Here is a 15,855-nt window from a genome sequence, read left to right as displayed (position 1 = left end):
TTGAAGGAGTGTCACAGCCAGCAGAACAGAGGTCTCACCAGCCAGAATCTGTCCCACTACCCATAAGCAAGGGCCAGGTCCAACAAAGAGACTATAACATCTCTGTGAGGCAGGTCTGAGATCAAGCTAAGAAATCAACTGCAGGTCAGAGTCCATTCCAGCAATGGTCACTGGGACACAACCCAGCGATTCCCAGGAAGGTTGATAGTGATAAGACAGGTCTGAGGTCAAGCAGAAAGGTCAGTCCACATGTCAGGTCCAGACCAGGCCCAGGGATGTTGGAATTACAGACTACTAGTCCTCCAGCGTAGCTCAGGCAGGGGCTAAAGGATGGCCAGGGCTGAGTTTAAATGAAGCCCCTGGGCAAGGGTAAGGTGGATGTGGAGGCCCCAGATGAGGCTGGTCAGTCATTAAGAGCTATGAGTGCCCTCAGGGTCCTGACACTTATCATCTAGATACAGGAATACTGGAGCTAATGCCAGTGAGAAGGTCAGGCTGTACAGCTGGGATAGGATTTCTGCAGCACCAGCCCAGCCTTGCCTGCCCTGACCCTCGGAGGTGACATTTCAAGTTATGTCTATGCTGACTTAACAGCAAGCTGCCCGCAGTACAAAAATCTCTTTTGTCTCCTGGTATGTTCACCCAGGCAGGTCCAGACAGCCAGCTGGGCCTGTGGAAAACGAACCCTCTGATGAGAGCAGAGAGCAGTGTTCCTCCAGATCAGCCAGCTGGGTCACTCTCCCCACAGCTGCTGGGGTGTTGGATCCAGCAAAGGGAACCTGGTTGAGGGGTAGGGTAGGAGCAGTTGAACCACTGCTTTTGGCAGCAACCTGGTGTTGGACTTGTTTAGCTGTACGACAAAGTGTTTCCTTAATCTGTTTGTTGCTTAATGAAGTAGAATATCCATGAGGTCCAGAAACCTCTGAGCTGGACTCAGGCATAAGCCATGGCAGGTGCCTAAGGGTACAAAAGAAGTCCATGGCAGACAAGGAAAACTCAGTGCAGATTCCCCAAGTCTTCAGTTTTCTTTGAAGTGTCAGATACATAGATTCATAGAATGGTTTGGGTTGGAAGGGACCTTAAAAATCATCTAATTCCAATCTCCCTAGCATTGGCAGGGACACCTTCCATTAGGCCAGGTTGTTTAAGGCCTCATCCAACCTTGCCTTGAACACCTCCAAGGAAGTGGTATCCACAACCTCCTTTGGCAACCTGTTGCAGTGTCTCACCACCCTCACTAGAAAGAATTTCTTCCTAATACTGTATGAAAAGATAAATAATTTCTAATTAAAACCCAAACCACTTATTTTTAGCAGCAGCTCTACCAAAGTGCCTGCAATTAGCAAATATAAATCACTTCCTGGCTTGAGTACTCTTCAGCAGAGCACAGAAAGGAAAGTTAAGACAGACATTTGGGGAGTCCATGGGGTACATCTGCTCTCAATCTATGGTGTTTCAAAATCAGTACAGATATTCTCCCTGCTTTTCCTTTAGCAGGCTGCAGCCTCTCATAGCACAGTGGAAGAACTAAAAATGGAAGGGGAGGAACAAAGGAACTGGAGTGGACACAGCCCTGAAAACCCTAAAATGGGTTAGGGGTTAGTGTTGGGGATAGAATTAGGGCATTAGGCTTAGGGGTTATGGTTAAAGTTAGGGGGTTAGGGTATGCATTAGGGTTAGAGATAGGTTAGGGTTAGAGAGTAGGGATAGGGTGAGGGTTAAAATCAGGGTGAGGATTAGGATTTGGGTTAGTTTAGGGTTAGGGATAGTTAGGGTTAAGTTTGGGAGTGAGGATTAGGGAAAAATCCCTGGGTTAGTCCCTCTTCAATTAAAGGCAAACTCACCCATGAGTCTGGTTTTGTCCTGGGACCTGGGTTTACCTGGTGCGTAATGCAGGAGGATGGAGAAGTTTGTTGTGTGCAGCAAGGTGATCTCACTTTGGGTGAGAATAGATAGTAAATGATGTATGTTGTATGATGTTAATTGCTGGTCAGCGTGATGTAGATGGTATAGAATAAGGGGTGGGGAATGTGTTGGTTGAAGCTTAGTGGCCCCTCTAGGAGGGACAATGGATTGGGGATGGGGGGACAGGACTACCCCACCCCACAGTGGCACAGAGCAAAGGGGCAAGCTGGATCTTATATTCTACACCATGGTCATACCATGGTCGCTGTGTGACAGGAAAGGTGTTGGCCAGGGTTTATGGGACTTGTAATATATACTGTAGTTTGTAAAGTTTTCTGTTCTGTGTTTTTCATGTTTCTACCCGAGTTTCCAGGCTGGGGTTCATCACTTTTGTTCTGGCTTCATTTTGCACGCAGTGGTTTTTGCCATTTCATCTTCGATGTACACTGGTACCTTTTCTCCAGGTTTTCTGTCAGTTAGCCCTTTGTGTAATCTGATATTCTGCAACAGAGTAGTAAATTGTTCTTATCTTAACTGACATTTCAGCTTTCCCAGCTCCCTTCCTCCTTGCCCACCCAGAAGAGAGAGGTGGGGGAAGGAGAAAACCCCTCTGTTGCAACCGGACTGCTGGGACTCAGTTGCCAGCTGAGTTAAAACCAGGACACGCAGTAAGATCTTGTTCCATCTGTGATCTGGGAGTACTCTGAAAACTGGCAGAACACTATGGAAAAGATAAAAGGAGCAGCCTTGAAATAGACCACAATTCTTTCCCTTTCATATGTGCATTACACTGGAATTTTATATATATATATAGCAGAAGGACTCTGTTCTTTATATCCTGGAATTACATACCTCCACAACATGTAACGTTACCCTGCTGGGAAAACGAGGCTGATAGCTTGGGACAGAGACACCAGCAACTGCTTCATAGCATATGCATATATTGGCACACTCATTAAGTATCATTTGTGCTGCTGTTATTTCTTTATTTATGTAACTGTGTGTTGGCACCCCAGCATTTCATTACATTTGATATTCATTGTGCTGGGCACTTCCAAAGCACTGATTTAACAAGCAGGCATGGTGCAGAGCAGTAGAGTCAACAGGGGAAGTGTGTAGCAGCAATGCTTGCAAACAGCCAGGCAGGGTGGATATTTACATTGCAGATGCTGAGCTTTGTAGTTGTCCTTCGGGGGAAAGAGTTGTGGTCCTTTTATCTCCGACTTTCTCAATAGCCCCAGAAGTGAGTCTTGAAAGGAAGGCAGTGGACTGACAGTTCAGGCATGGCCAGGTTGTCATTTTGCAAAACATCTCAGGTGATTTAAGGTGAAACTCCTTGTTAACTTCAAAGGGGCCACACATCCTCTTCCAGCCTCTTTGCTTTTTCAAAAAGGAATCAATTGAAACCCAGTTTTCAGAACAATCATAGATTTGTTTTGGTTGGAAAAGACCTTTATGATCATTGGGTCCAACCATTACCTAACTCAGGCAAGTCTGGTGCTAAACCATGTCCCTCGGCACCACATCTGCATCTTTTAAACATCTCCAGGGATGTAGATTCAACCACATCCCTGGGGAGCCTGTTGCAGTGTTTGAGAGCCCTTTCAGTCAAGAAGTTTCTTCTGATGTCCAACCTCAACCTTCTCTGGAGCAATGTGAGGCCATTTTCTCTTGTCCTATTTCTTGTTACCCTTTACAGAGTTGTAGAGAACCAGAAGGCCTCCCTTCAGCCTCCTTTTCTCTAGGCTGAATAACCACAGTTCCCTCAGCTTCTCACAAGACTTGTTCCCTAGACCCTTCAACTCCTTCGTTACCCTTCTCTGGACCCACTCCAGCCCCTCATTGTCCTTCTTGTAGTGAAGACCCCAAAACTGAACCCCATATTCAAGGTGTGGCCTCACCAGTGCCAAGTACAGGCGGACAATCCCTTCCCTGCTCCTGCTGACCATACTATTCCAGATCCAGGTCAGGATGGTGTTGGCCTTCTTGGCCACCTGGGCACAGACTGGCTCACATTCATCCAGCTGTTGATGAAGACCCCCAGCTCTTTCTCTACTGGACAGCTTTCCAGCCACTCTTCCCCAAGCCTGCAGCTTTAGTGGGGTTGTTGTGAGCCAAGTGCAGGACCTAGCATTTGGCCTTGTTGAATCTCATCCCATTGGCCTTGGTCCATATAGCCAGCCTGGCCAGGTCCCTCTGTAGAGCCTCCCTACCCTCAAGCAGATCAACACTCCCTCACATTTTAGTTAATCTGATTCAGAAAAGAGGTTATTAAGGCAATAGTTTGGAAAACTCAACTGATACCACACTCAACTGCCTTAATCCATGACTTCACACTATTTGCAGGTAGTCCCAGCCCAACTTGTCATAAGCAGTCCTGCTGGGAAGGGGTGTGGCAATCATCAGCACGAACAAGGGAGATTTCAGCACCTTCCTGAACAGTATCATCTTTCTTGCCAGGCATGTAAAGCAGTAAAACACTTCACTCCTTAGAGGAGGGAGAATGTCACCATTTCTGCAGGAGTAAAATGGATTTGTGAGTTCGTGGTCTGACAGGTTAATAAGAAGGGCTGGACTTTTGCCTTTACAAGTTATTTACTCATAAGCCTACACAGGGATTTTGTCAGGGATTTGGCTTCTTAAACAGGTTTTTATTCCAACAACATTTCAGGCCACCTTTAAGACCTTCAATTAAGACAAACTGAGCTGGAGATCCATCAGTGGGATTTACATGGAAGTTGGCAGGGGGTTGGCAGAGCCATGACAGCAGGGTTTGAGGGATCAGGTTTATGGAGTTGTACTACCTGACATCTCCTATTTTCTCCTCCCTTTGCATGTAAAACTTTTATCGATATCAGCATGAGTTTAGCACGCCACTAAAATGGAGACTATGCCCCTAGGACACAAGATGATGTAAGGTACCCCATTTAGTTACAACAGTTTGACTGCACTAAATCTTGATGTTGAATGTTTGGTTTCATTCTCCCCATAAACCTGGTCTGCAGGATTTATATATTTTGGCTCCTTTTATTTTGACTCTGGTGGCTAAACTTGCACTGGGCTTTAAGTGACTGCAATTCCACCCGCACCAGCAGCAAACCTGCAGCACAGTAGGTATTGCTGCTGTACAAATACAGGGCCTCATCTGGCAAGACGCTGAGCAGACCAGCTTGGTCAGTGTGAGATCCGAGAGTGCTCGGCCCCTCCAGGGAGAAATTCCAGACCCTGCAGCAACTGAATCTCCACCCAGCACGTCTGTGGTCACTTTCTATAGCCCTTTGTCCCAGCCAGAGCACACAATGCCTTTGCTTATCTTCTTTTTCATTACAGTCACCAGAGCTACAATATTCCTTTTCCTGGCACTTATAAAAGCACACCTCTATCTGCAACAAAGAATATGTAAATTATGAGGCTGATGGAGAGGGTTTTTTTACTTCAACAGCTCTGTGAAATTTAGCTTTCAGTCACTTGGGTATGGGGCTTCAAAATAAAGCAGTATTTCAATAATGGCTTCAGTGGGATTTTTTAATTCCTTCAAGCTATTTAGAAGTTGCTGTTTTGTTTTGTTTTTAATCTAGCTCAATTCCAGTGAAAATGCCTCTGATCTGATAAAGGAGATGAAGTCACTGCCTAGGCTTACAATTTCATTTCCATAAGGTTTGGAAGTTTTGTTCCCTGCAGTGTTTTGGAGCCCAGGAGTATTCGTCTGTTTTGTAAAAGGAAAGTTCTACTGAGCAACATTTGGTCACTGTTGTCTGAATTTCATTACTCCCTTCTCCAGACTAGCAGAGGGGAAAAGTGCAAGTTAGCTGGGTCACAGTCTGAAATGTGAGAGCAGTCAACTTTTTCTGAAGTTTATGGGAATGAAAGGAAATTTAATACTGCTCAAAAGAGAGATTTAAAGTTGCATCATGTGAAAACAATTGGAGAAGTTGAATCCTGAGGTCTTGGGTTATTTGGTACCTTACATGACCATTTGTCAGCCTGCAAAAGATGAAGTTGGCTTTGCCCCTGTTAACAGTTGGCTTCTGTTTTGGGATGGTACTGCAATGCCAAAGGAACAAACACAAGTTATACTGGTTTTACAGACCGCTACTAGTTCTATTCTTCTTTATCCTTTCAGCTCATGACATGATGGCTTGTCTCCTCTGGGCTGCCAGTGCAGCTCTCCCACCGACCTCAGCAACACGTGCTGACAAGCCTTTCATGTCAAAGGGCCTGCCGAACTTGACAGCTTCTTAGGCTTTTAAAATGCTGAATACATCTCCATAATTTAACCTTTAGCTCTCAGGCTGCCTCAGGACTCGAGCATTTCATTGTGTGGGGAGTCAAAGCCATGGGACCCTGGGATGTAACTAAATCCTTCATATTTTATGATGATTCTAGCTAAAGGATGTTGATTGAAACATTCTTTACATTTATATCAAATAAGTGAAACTGAAAATCTATAGAGCTTTAAATGCTTAAAAATTAGAGATCTTTTCCAGTGTTCATCACAAATTCCATCAAATAACCCTTAATAAAATCTCTTACTAGTAATAAAATTCTCTTAAAAGTTAGCTTATACCTCCCTGCATCATCTTCTTCTGCCATATCTCACAAAATGGGTTTGAAGGCACCTTAAAGATCTACTTCCAACCCCTGTGCCATGGGCAGGGACACTTACTAGAGCAGGTTGCTCAAGGCCCCATCCAGCCTGGCTTGGAACTCTTCCAGGGTTAGACTCCACAACCCATTCCAGTGCCATACTACATCTTGGAGTAGGAAAAACTTGCACAGCTCAGGCTATGTGGCTGAAAATCTCAGGTCCCCAGCTACTCTCAGCCAGCCCAGGAGCCATCACAGCCAAGGTGAACCAGACAAGAATCACTGTCTTGCTTTTCTCCCATGGGGACATTACCAAAACTGCCCTATCTGCCTTTTCTGCACACTCACCTGATCATATAGGAACTCCTCAGGCATCCAGGCTGGAGTTCCACACAGGGAAGTTTAGTCAGTGATGAAAGGACAGAGCAGAGGAGGGTCTGCAGATGTTGACATTAAATATTAATCTTGAAGTCTTGTGTTCCCACACAGTACTACAGAGGAGAAAGGAAATCTAGAGGGGAAAAAGTACTACATATGAAGAAGATGGCAGGTTGGAAAACTCTGAAGGAGATTGAAGAGATGAAAAGCTAGAAACCAAGGAGAAAAAAATACAAGAGGCTCCGAAAGGTAACATGAAAAAAAGATCTAGTGTGAAAGCACTGAGCTACAAAACCATTATCCATAATTTTGGAGGAATTATTGCCTAGTGAGGACTCTGCAACACTTCCCTGGATGTCAAATCCAATTTCTATCAACTTCCCAGCAGCTGCTTAGCACTGCCCCACTTGGTAATGGCAGAAAAATTCAGTAGTGTGTTGTTTGCTTGTGAGCTGAGATGTATTCTGTAGCTTCTCTCCAAAACATAGCAAGCCTAACCCACATGCAGAGGGATTCAGGGTTTTCAAGGCCTCTGTCTAAACTTGAAAATTGCAGCTTAGCTGCCTTCTGTAAGACACTTACAAGAGCCAGTTCAAAGCAGAACACACAACAGCTACTTAAAAATTGACTTTGAGTCCCTCTATGATAGAGCTCACCAGTACAGCCTGGGCATGGGAAACCACTGATGTCTGGTTTAGCTTTTGTTGCTGTTTAATTTGCATGGATCTGTTCCACGCAGGAAGAGAAGCCTCTGGAGAGACTTTAGAGCAGCCTTCCAGTATTTGAAGGGGGATACAGGAGAGCTGGAGAGGAACTTCTTACAAAGGCATGAGGGATGATGGCTTCAAACGGCAAGAAGATGGATTAGACATTAGGCAGAAGTTCTTCCCCGTGAGAGTGGTGAGACACTAGAACAGGTTGCTGGGAGAAGCTGTGGAGGTTCCAAGCCTGGAAGTGTTCAAAGCCAGGTTGGCTGGGCAACATGGCCTAGTAGGTGTCCCTGTACATGGCAGGGGGTTGGATGATCTTTAAGACCCCTTCCAACCCAACCCATTGTATGAGTCTATGATTCCATCTCTTTGTGTGTGAAAGCAGAAAAACGCATTACACTGCTGCTGCTGCCACAAACATTATAGGGAGGAAATGCTTGAAATGTTGCCAGAAGCTCTGTTGTCCCACCTGCTACTGCCAAGGGGGGACTTATTAACAGCCATCTACTTGTAGCACGTCTTTGCTTGTAGTTTTGCTTTGCAGTGAAGTGAAATAGAAATGGCTTCAACTTACATTAAACATTTTGTTGTACAAAAATGAGGGAGTTTGTCCTGCCAGTACCAAAGCAGAAAGATGAACTTCTTTAAAATGCTTCCCTGAGTTTTCCTAAATCAAAACAATCTGCTGAAGCAAACAGGTATCTGCAGCATCACAAACCATCATCTGTCTTCACTAGGGTGCACTTATGGAGGAGAGCAGCCCCACCTCATAGAATCATGGAATTATTTTTGTTGGAAGAGACCTTTAAGATCATTGAGTCCAAATATTAATCCAGCACTGCCAGGTCACCACTAAACCATGTGTCTCAGCACCACATCTACACAGCTTTGAAATCCCTCTAGGGACAGGGACTCCACCACTCCACCTGGGCAGCCTGTTCTAGGCCTTCACAACTCCTTCAGGGAAGAAATCGTTCCTCATGCCCAACCTAAATCTCCTCTGGTCCAGCTTAAGGCCATTTCCTTGTCCTATACCTTGTTTTTTTGAGAGAAGAGACCAACCCCCACCTAGCTCCAACCTTCTTTCAAGGAGTTGTACAGAGCCAGAAGGTCTCAGGCACCCACCAGCTCCTGGCCCTTCCTCAGTCCTGCACCTGGCTACACAACATAGCCCAGCACCGTGGCTCTGCAGGGTTAACTGCCTGGCTTTGTGGGTTGGTGTCTTCATGCACTCACCACAGAGATTTTAGTAACACATAGACTCAGCCTGGAGAAGACTGAGAGAGGATCTTCTCTATGCTCAGCAAGAGCTAAAGGGTGGGTGGCAAGAGGATGGGGCCAGACTCTTCTCAGTGGTGCCCAGAAATAGAAGGGGAAGTGGGCACAAACTGGAACCCAGGAGTTTTCACCTGAACAGGAGGAGAAAATTCTTCAGTGTGAGGGTGCTGGAGCCCGGGAGCAGGCTGCCCAGAGAGGTTGTGGAGTCTCCTTCTTTGGAGAGATTCCAAACCCAGCTGGGCATTGTGATCCTGGGCAAGCTGCTGTCGGTGCCCCTGCTTTAGCAGGGGGGTTGGACTGGATGATCTCCAGAGGTCACTTCCAACCCATCACCATGCTGGGGTTCTGTGAAAATCCAATTTAGCTATTTAAAATAACACTTACTGCTTCACTTCTTCAGCCTAAGCTGTATAGAACTTAGGTGCTTTTATGTTGCTCTTTAAAAGGCTTCACTCTGAAAGATGTAGGCATCTGGAAGTAGACATAAATTTAAGTATCTCTCTATATTTTCTCATCCAAGGAGTCAAACTCTTAAACAGTTTGAATTTCTTACAAAGGGAGAAACACCTTGGAACTGTTGCTGAGCCAAACAAAACCCCGGCATTGTTTAAAAATCACATCCTTTCATTTTGTGCCATGGACTGCAAGAGCTGAGCATCTGATTCCTGCCCTCATAAAACTGCATCTTTGAGGCTGTCTATAATTACAGAGCATTTTAATGCTTTTATCTTTGGGACATGATAGAGTTGCTCTCTGTCTCCTGTTTCACACAGTTTTGCACAATCAGAAGGAAGAAATACAGAAAACTTTCTCCTTCTCCTATCTCTGGATGAGTGTGTAGGGTTAGCAGAGCCAAACCCAGACTGCAGCAACGCACGCAGTCCAGGGAGGGAGCAGGAAAATGTTTCCGGAATCACAGAATCATTTTGGTTGGAAGAGACCTTTAAGATCATCAAATGCAACAATTAACCCAGCACTGCCCAGGTCACCACCAAACTATATCCCTCGGCAGCACATCTACACAGCTTTTGAATCCCTCCAGGGCTGACTCCACCACTGCCATAGCAGCCTGTTCCAGGGCTTGAGAACCCTTTTGGGGAAGAAGGTTCCCCTAACATCCAGCCTAACCTCACAGACATTGAAACAAGCCTTAAACTCAGGATAGCCTGTCTCTTGGTAAGGGCCCTTGCAGGGAAGTGACCACAAAGGAGAATGCAAAGCCCCACATGCTGCTCCACCTCATCAGTGCTTCCTCCTATGAGGGATCTTCTGGCCAGGGCACCTTCTGCTGCCTTGATGCCAAATGGCTGGATCAGGAACTCTCCTGCAAGTGAGTCCACTCTGCACTGCTCAGAGGCGAAGGCTGCTACCCATTTCCATAGCAGCTTTAACTTGTGTTCATCAGACTCATTCTACAGCATTGGATCCTGCCCCACCTTGCTCCTGGCTCCTACTGGAAGTCCAAGCCTAGATGCTGTCAGGAATCACTGCCTAAGTCATCCCTCATGGAAGTGCTGGAGCTGATCATTTCTGAAGGTCTCCTGGCCTAGCCACAGGAAGCTAATGGCATTGTGAAGGGACACCCAGAGCTGGTAATTCTGTGCCAGAAACAACACAAGCACTCTGCTTGCCAACTTCCTAAACTCCTCTGCTTCCCTCCAGCTCCCCCCTCTCCCAGGGGCACTGGATAAACATGGAGTCAAATGATTCAGAGCGCCACACCCCCACCCCTGTCACACAGGGACTTCTTCTGCTCATTTATCCCCTCTATAACTTACCTTTTTATTTTCACCTCCCTTTCGGGGAGGGACACTCCTAAGGATAGATAAGAGAGGTCGAAATGATGGCAAACGAAGTGTGCCATGGGCAGGTTTTCTTGGGCAGCTTTGCCTCACTGTAGGTTCACTGGTGAGGTGCACAGCATTGCTGATTGCCTAGGAGCTGGTGAGGTGCTGGAAGAAGCTACCAGTGCCTAGCCCCTGAGTGCAGAGGGCTGTTGTGCTGGGGTTTGTTTACCCAAATGATGCAAATCATAACCTGTGCCATCAGAAATGGGAGGAAAGATGTTTAGTAATGACTTCAGATGCTCTCAGAGTCCATCCCAACGTCTGAAGCTTTGGCTCCTCTCACACAAGCCTGGATGAATTTCAGATCAGGGCTGTTGCTCCTCACTAGGATTCCTCTTGCTAATTCAAACTTAATTTGCTGCCTGTAATCAATCTCTATGTGAGTGTATCTGAGCAGTCAGCCACAGAGGAAAACGTGAGCTTACAGAATTGAAGTGCAGGTGGCATGCTGTGAGCAGCAGGTCCTGGCACATAAACCATATCCCGTAACAGGGAACTGGGCACTTACCTCTGTTAATTCTGGCTTGGAACCACAGCCTGTGAAAACAAAGGCAGTAAACCCAAACCCAGCACTGCTCTGAAGATTTCATCCCTTCAGCCTCTGCAGAGATCACCCTACTACTGCCAGTGCAACCCCAGGGCTGATGATGATCTGGCCTCATTCTTGCCATGCTTCCTTGATCCTGCTTCTTCACCCAAACTCCTTGAGCCCAGCCTGGCCTGCTCTTCACTGGACCCAGCTCCTTGGTTCTGGGATCCTCCCAGAGCCAGGAGTGCAAGGAGGCACTAAGAGAAGGGATGAGAAACTCTTCTGATGGTAGAATGCACAAGAACACCCGGACATGCTGGTGGTCCCACATGCCTTGGCAGCATTTGAAAACACTGGGGGGAAAAATGAGAACTGGTTTATTTGATTTGCTAATTGGTTTATTTCATTTGCAGCCACTTCCCCTGCCTGACCTGGGCACAGCTGTCAGTGCTGAGGTGAAAACACACTGAAGGAAATGTGTTCTTCACACCAAAGCTGAGGGACAGATTTTCTTCAATGGCAACTGGCAATTTTACCCCAAACTCTGGGTGCTGAAGATGTGGGGATTAGACTTTGGATTTATCACATGGAAACACCCCACATAACCAGCACCAAGCAGCATTTGCCTGAATTGTTTTAGCCATGCCCAAAGCCAGCTTTGCTTTACCAGGCTGCGTTTCAGCTTTGTGCCAAGACTCATGCTCAAGAGACTGCTTAGGGACCAGCTTTGGTGGTGTCTGTACTCACTAAGGACTTGAAAGACACAGCAGTTTGGAAATGTGAATGAATGCTCAGATGGTAGATCACGTCACACCACAGTGAGGTGTAGCAAGACCCTGGGCCCATCAGAGACTGCCCTGAGACACTTTACCAGTGCTGCCATCTAGGGAGGAACAATCCATCTTCCACAGGTGGAAGAAGATTTCCCAGAAGGATTTCAGAGCTTTTCTGCCTCTAGCACAAGGGTTGAGCCTTTGGTGCACACACTTGCTGACACCAGCTTGTAAAACCATCACCCCACGTGCTGGGAGTCACCCCAGCTGCTGCTGCTCACTAACATGTCTTCTGGCAATGGCACCTCTGCCAGGCCCACCAGAGTGGGACCAGGAATCACTCAGGGGCAGCTGGGTGGCCAGGATGATTTCCGCTGCGTGCACGGCCGTGCTTGTTTTGTGGCTGAGCTCTTGTGATGTATTTTCATTTCAGCACAGGGGAAACTGCAGGCAGAAATCAGAGCCTGCATTACATAAACTTGGGGTAAAGATTAAGACACGTTTGGCTGCTGAGACATCTGGATCTCATTGGGCTCCTCTGGGACAGCAGCCTATAGCTCGAGCCTGAGGAGAAGCGAGAAAGAGCAGGAGTCATTTTTCATCCAAATCTCCATCTGTGCAGAGGGGCCGAGTCTTGGTGAACCTCCATGGCCACAGCTCTGGCAAAGGTAGCCTATGAAGCGCCACATGGGCTGAGTGTGTTCTCCTCTCGCTGCACAGTTGCTAACTTGGAAGGGATCTGCTGTAATGCAGCCCAAGGGTAAAAGTGAATTTCCTGAGAAAACGATGACTAACTGGCCCTGGACACAGAGAACGAAGCCTCCTGAAGGAGCTGCGCCAGTTATAGGATCATAGAATCACAGAACTGTTTCAGTTGGAAAAGACTTCTAAAATCAAATCCAACCATCAACCCAACACCACCATGGCCATTAATCCATGTCCCACAGTGTCATATCCACACATTTCTTGAGCACTTCCAGGGATGGTGACCTCCCTGGGAAACCTGTTCCAATGCCTGACCACTCTTTCTGTGGTTATCCTCAGCCACCAGCCACTTCTACTTCTCATGCTGTATATCCAACTCAGAGACTTGCTGGCATGCAGACAGCTGCCCATAGCTACATCCTGCTCAGTGTCCTGGTGGGTGAATCCACCCAGGCTTCCCCAAGAGCTATCTTTTGCCTGTAGCCATCTCCCTCTCCATTGGAAGGCTCCTAATCCCATGAGCTCAGTGAGCAAGGGCTGCACTGGCACAGTTTGTTATGGGGGGAAGGATATTGATGGGGGAACTGCTTAAGCTCTGCTGTATCACACTTGTAGGTGCACGGGGAAAGAACAGCTGGAGGAACTGTAGCTGAGATGAACCTGTGACATTGCAGGAATCACAGAATCACAGATTGGTCTGCGTTGGAAGGGGCCTTAAAGATCATCTACTTCCAACCCCCTGCCATGTGCAGGGACACCTTCCACTGTTGTTCAAAGTTGTTCAGGTTGTTCAAAGGCCCCATCCAACCTGGCCTCGAACACTTCCAGGCTTCCAACCTCCACAACTTCTCTAGGCAACTTGTTCCAGTTCCTCACCACCTCAGGAAGCTTTGCATTTCCTTCTGAGGATGCTGAATTAAGGCAAGAGCCCCAGCAGAAGAGAGCTGCAAGCTGCTGTCAAGCTGTTAGCAGTGGGCATGAGAGCAGCTCTTGATGCAGAGCCTGACTGAAAAATGCTCAGGGTTCCATTAGAAGGAACTCAGTGCTGACCTCCTTTAAAAAGAGGCCAACCATAAACTATGGGGTCACTTGTTCATGCAACGCTTCAAAGGCAAATCAGAGCAACCAAATTGCTTTTCCCCCCACTAATCCCAGCCTTTTGGTTTAGTGCTTTGCAGGCAGCAGCGAGCAAAGCCCCTGAGCCCTGACCTTGTGGAGGGAAGTGCCGAGCTCACCAGTGGGGCACCAAACCTGTGGCTCTCCGAAGCTTGGGCACAGCCTTCCCCAGGGTCAGCTTCTGCCATGGCACTGGGTGATGGTGCTGCACAGCCCCCAAGCTTGCAAGAATGCAGCCCATGGGTTGTGCTGCACACCTGTCTGTGGGCAGCAGTGGCTCCTACCATGGCTTTCAGCCTTCATTAATGTCTCCTTTCTTCCCTTTACCCCAGGACTGAGCTAGAGTCATAGATTTATAAAATGGTTTGGGTTCATTGGGATCATCTAGTTCCAACCTCCACACGATGGGCAGGGACACCTCCCACTAGCCCAGGTTGCTCAAGACCTCATCCAACCTGGCCTTGAGCACCTTCAGTGAGGGGGCATCCACAACCTCCCTGAGCAACCTTTTCCAGTGTCTCACCTCCCTCACTGTAAAGAATTTCTTCCTAATTTCCAATTTAAATCTCCCCTCTTCCAGCTTCAATCCATTCCCCCTTGTCCTATCACTACAAGCCCTTGTAAAAAGTCCCTCCCCACCTTTCTTGTAGCACCCATCAGGCACTGAAAGGCTGCTGTAAGATCTCCCCAGAGCCTTCTCAACTCCAGGCTGAACAGCCCCAACTCTTGCAGCCTGTCCCCATAGGGGAGGTGCTGCAGCTTTCTCAGCATCTTCATTTCATTAAGCAGCTCTTAGGGTGCTAACCCAATTTTCCAAATGTATGACTCGTGACTCTTGTTGGTTTCTATAACCAAATCAGGCTGAAGCTCTGTGGCCAAGTCCAAATTCTTTTGTCTCTCAGTGTATTTTATAATCTCCACTTTACCTTGTTGTCAGGTTTGCTACTCACTGCCTGAGAGCTCAAATGTTTCCATGCCATGTGTGACCCTACAGAAGAAGCTGTCAACTAGATTTCAGCTTGGTCTTTCAAGAGCTCAGAAGAAAGGAGATTCCCCAGATTAATTTGGAAGCTTCCTTGCTGACTGCACCTGCCCTTTCCAGACCATGTGGCTCACACTTCCAGAAGTCACAGGAGGCTTGGTGCTAATGCTGCCTGACACCAGCACAGGAGCCCTTCATGGCAGTCCCAAACGCTCCAGATGTGCTCCACTGGAACAGTCGCAAACCTCCTCTGTGCATCAAGGAGGGAAGAGTGAGCTGGCTGCATGCTGCAGAGCAGCAGCAAAGAGAAGGTGAATTTTATCTTCTCCATGAAAAGCAGTTCTGCAGAGAAGGATCTGGTGGGTAACAAGTTCACCATAAACCAGCAATGTGCCCTTGTCGCCAAGAAGGCCAGAGGTCTCCTGGGATGGATTAGGAAGAAGGTGCCCAGCAAGTTGAGGAAGGTCAAGTAGGGGTCAAATCAGGAGCAGGAACATGGCTCAGCTCCAAGGGGATAGATTCCAGAAAAACAGGCAGGCAGGTGCAGCTGTAGGCCCTACCATTGACCAGCTACAACCATGTCCCAAGTGACCTTCTTCTCTGTGCCTTTGGATATGACCATAGAATGACAAACTGGTTTGGTTTAGAATGGACATTTAAAGGTCATCCAGTCCAACCCCCCTGCAGCCAGCAGGGACATCTGCAACTAGAGCACGTTTCCCAGAACCCCAAACAACCTGACCTGGAATGGTTCCAGGGGTGGGGCATCTGCTATCTTTCTGGGCAACCTGGGCGAGGCTCTCACCAATCTCAGTGTAAAAAATTTCTTCCTTCTCTCCTTATAGTTCACCTCTTGTCCTGTCACAACAGGCTCTGCTCAAAAGTTTGTCCCCAGCTTTTTTATTGACCCTTTTAAGCACTGACAAACCACCAGAAGGTCTCCCTGGAGCCTTCTCTTCTGCAGGCTGAAAAACTCCAACTCTCAACCTGGCCTCACAGCAGAGGGCTCCAGCCCTTGGCTCTCTTCTGTGGCCACTTCTGCACA

The sequence above is a fragment of the Indicator indicator genome, chromosome 10 (assembly GCF_027791375.1).
Source record: "Indicator indicator isolate 239-I01 chromosome 10, UM_Iind_1.1, whole genome shotgun sequence".
In the NCBI taxonomy this organism is placed as follows: Eukaryota; Metazoa; Chordata; class Aves; order Piciformes; family Indicatoridae; genus Indicator; species Indicator indicator.
The sequence above is the reverse complement of the archived record's forward strand: the minus strand, read 5'-3'. Positions refer to the sequence as shown.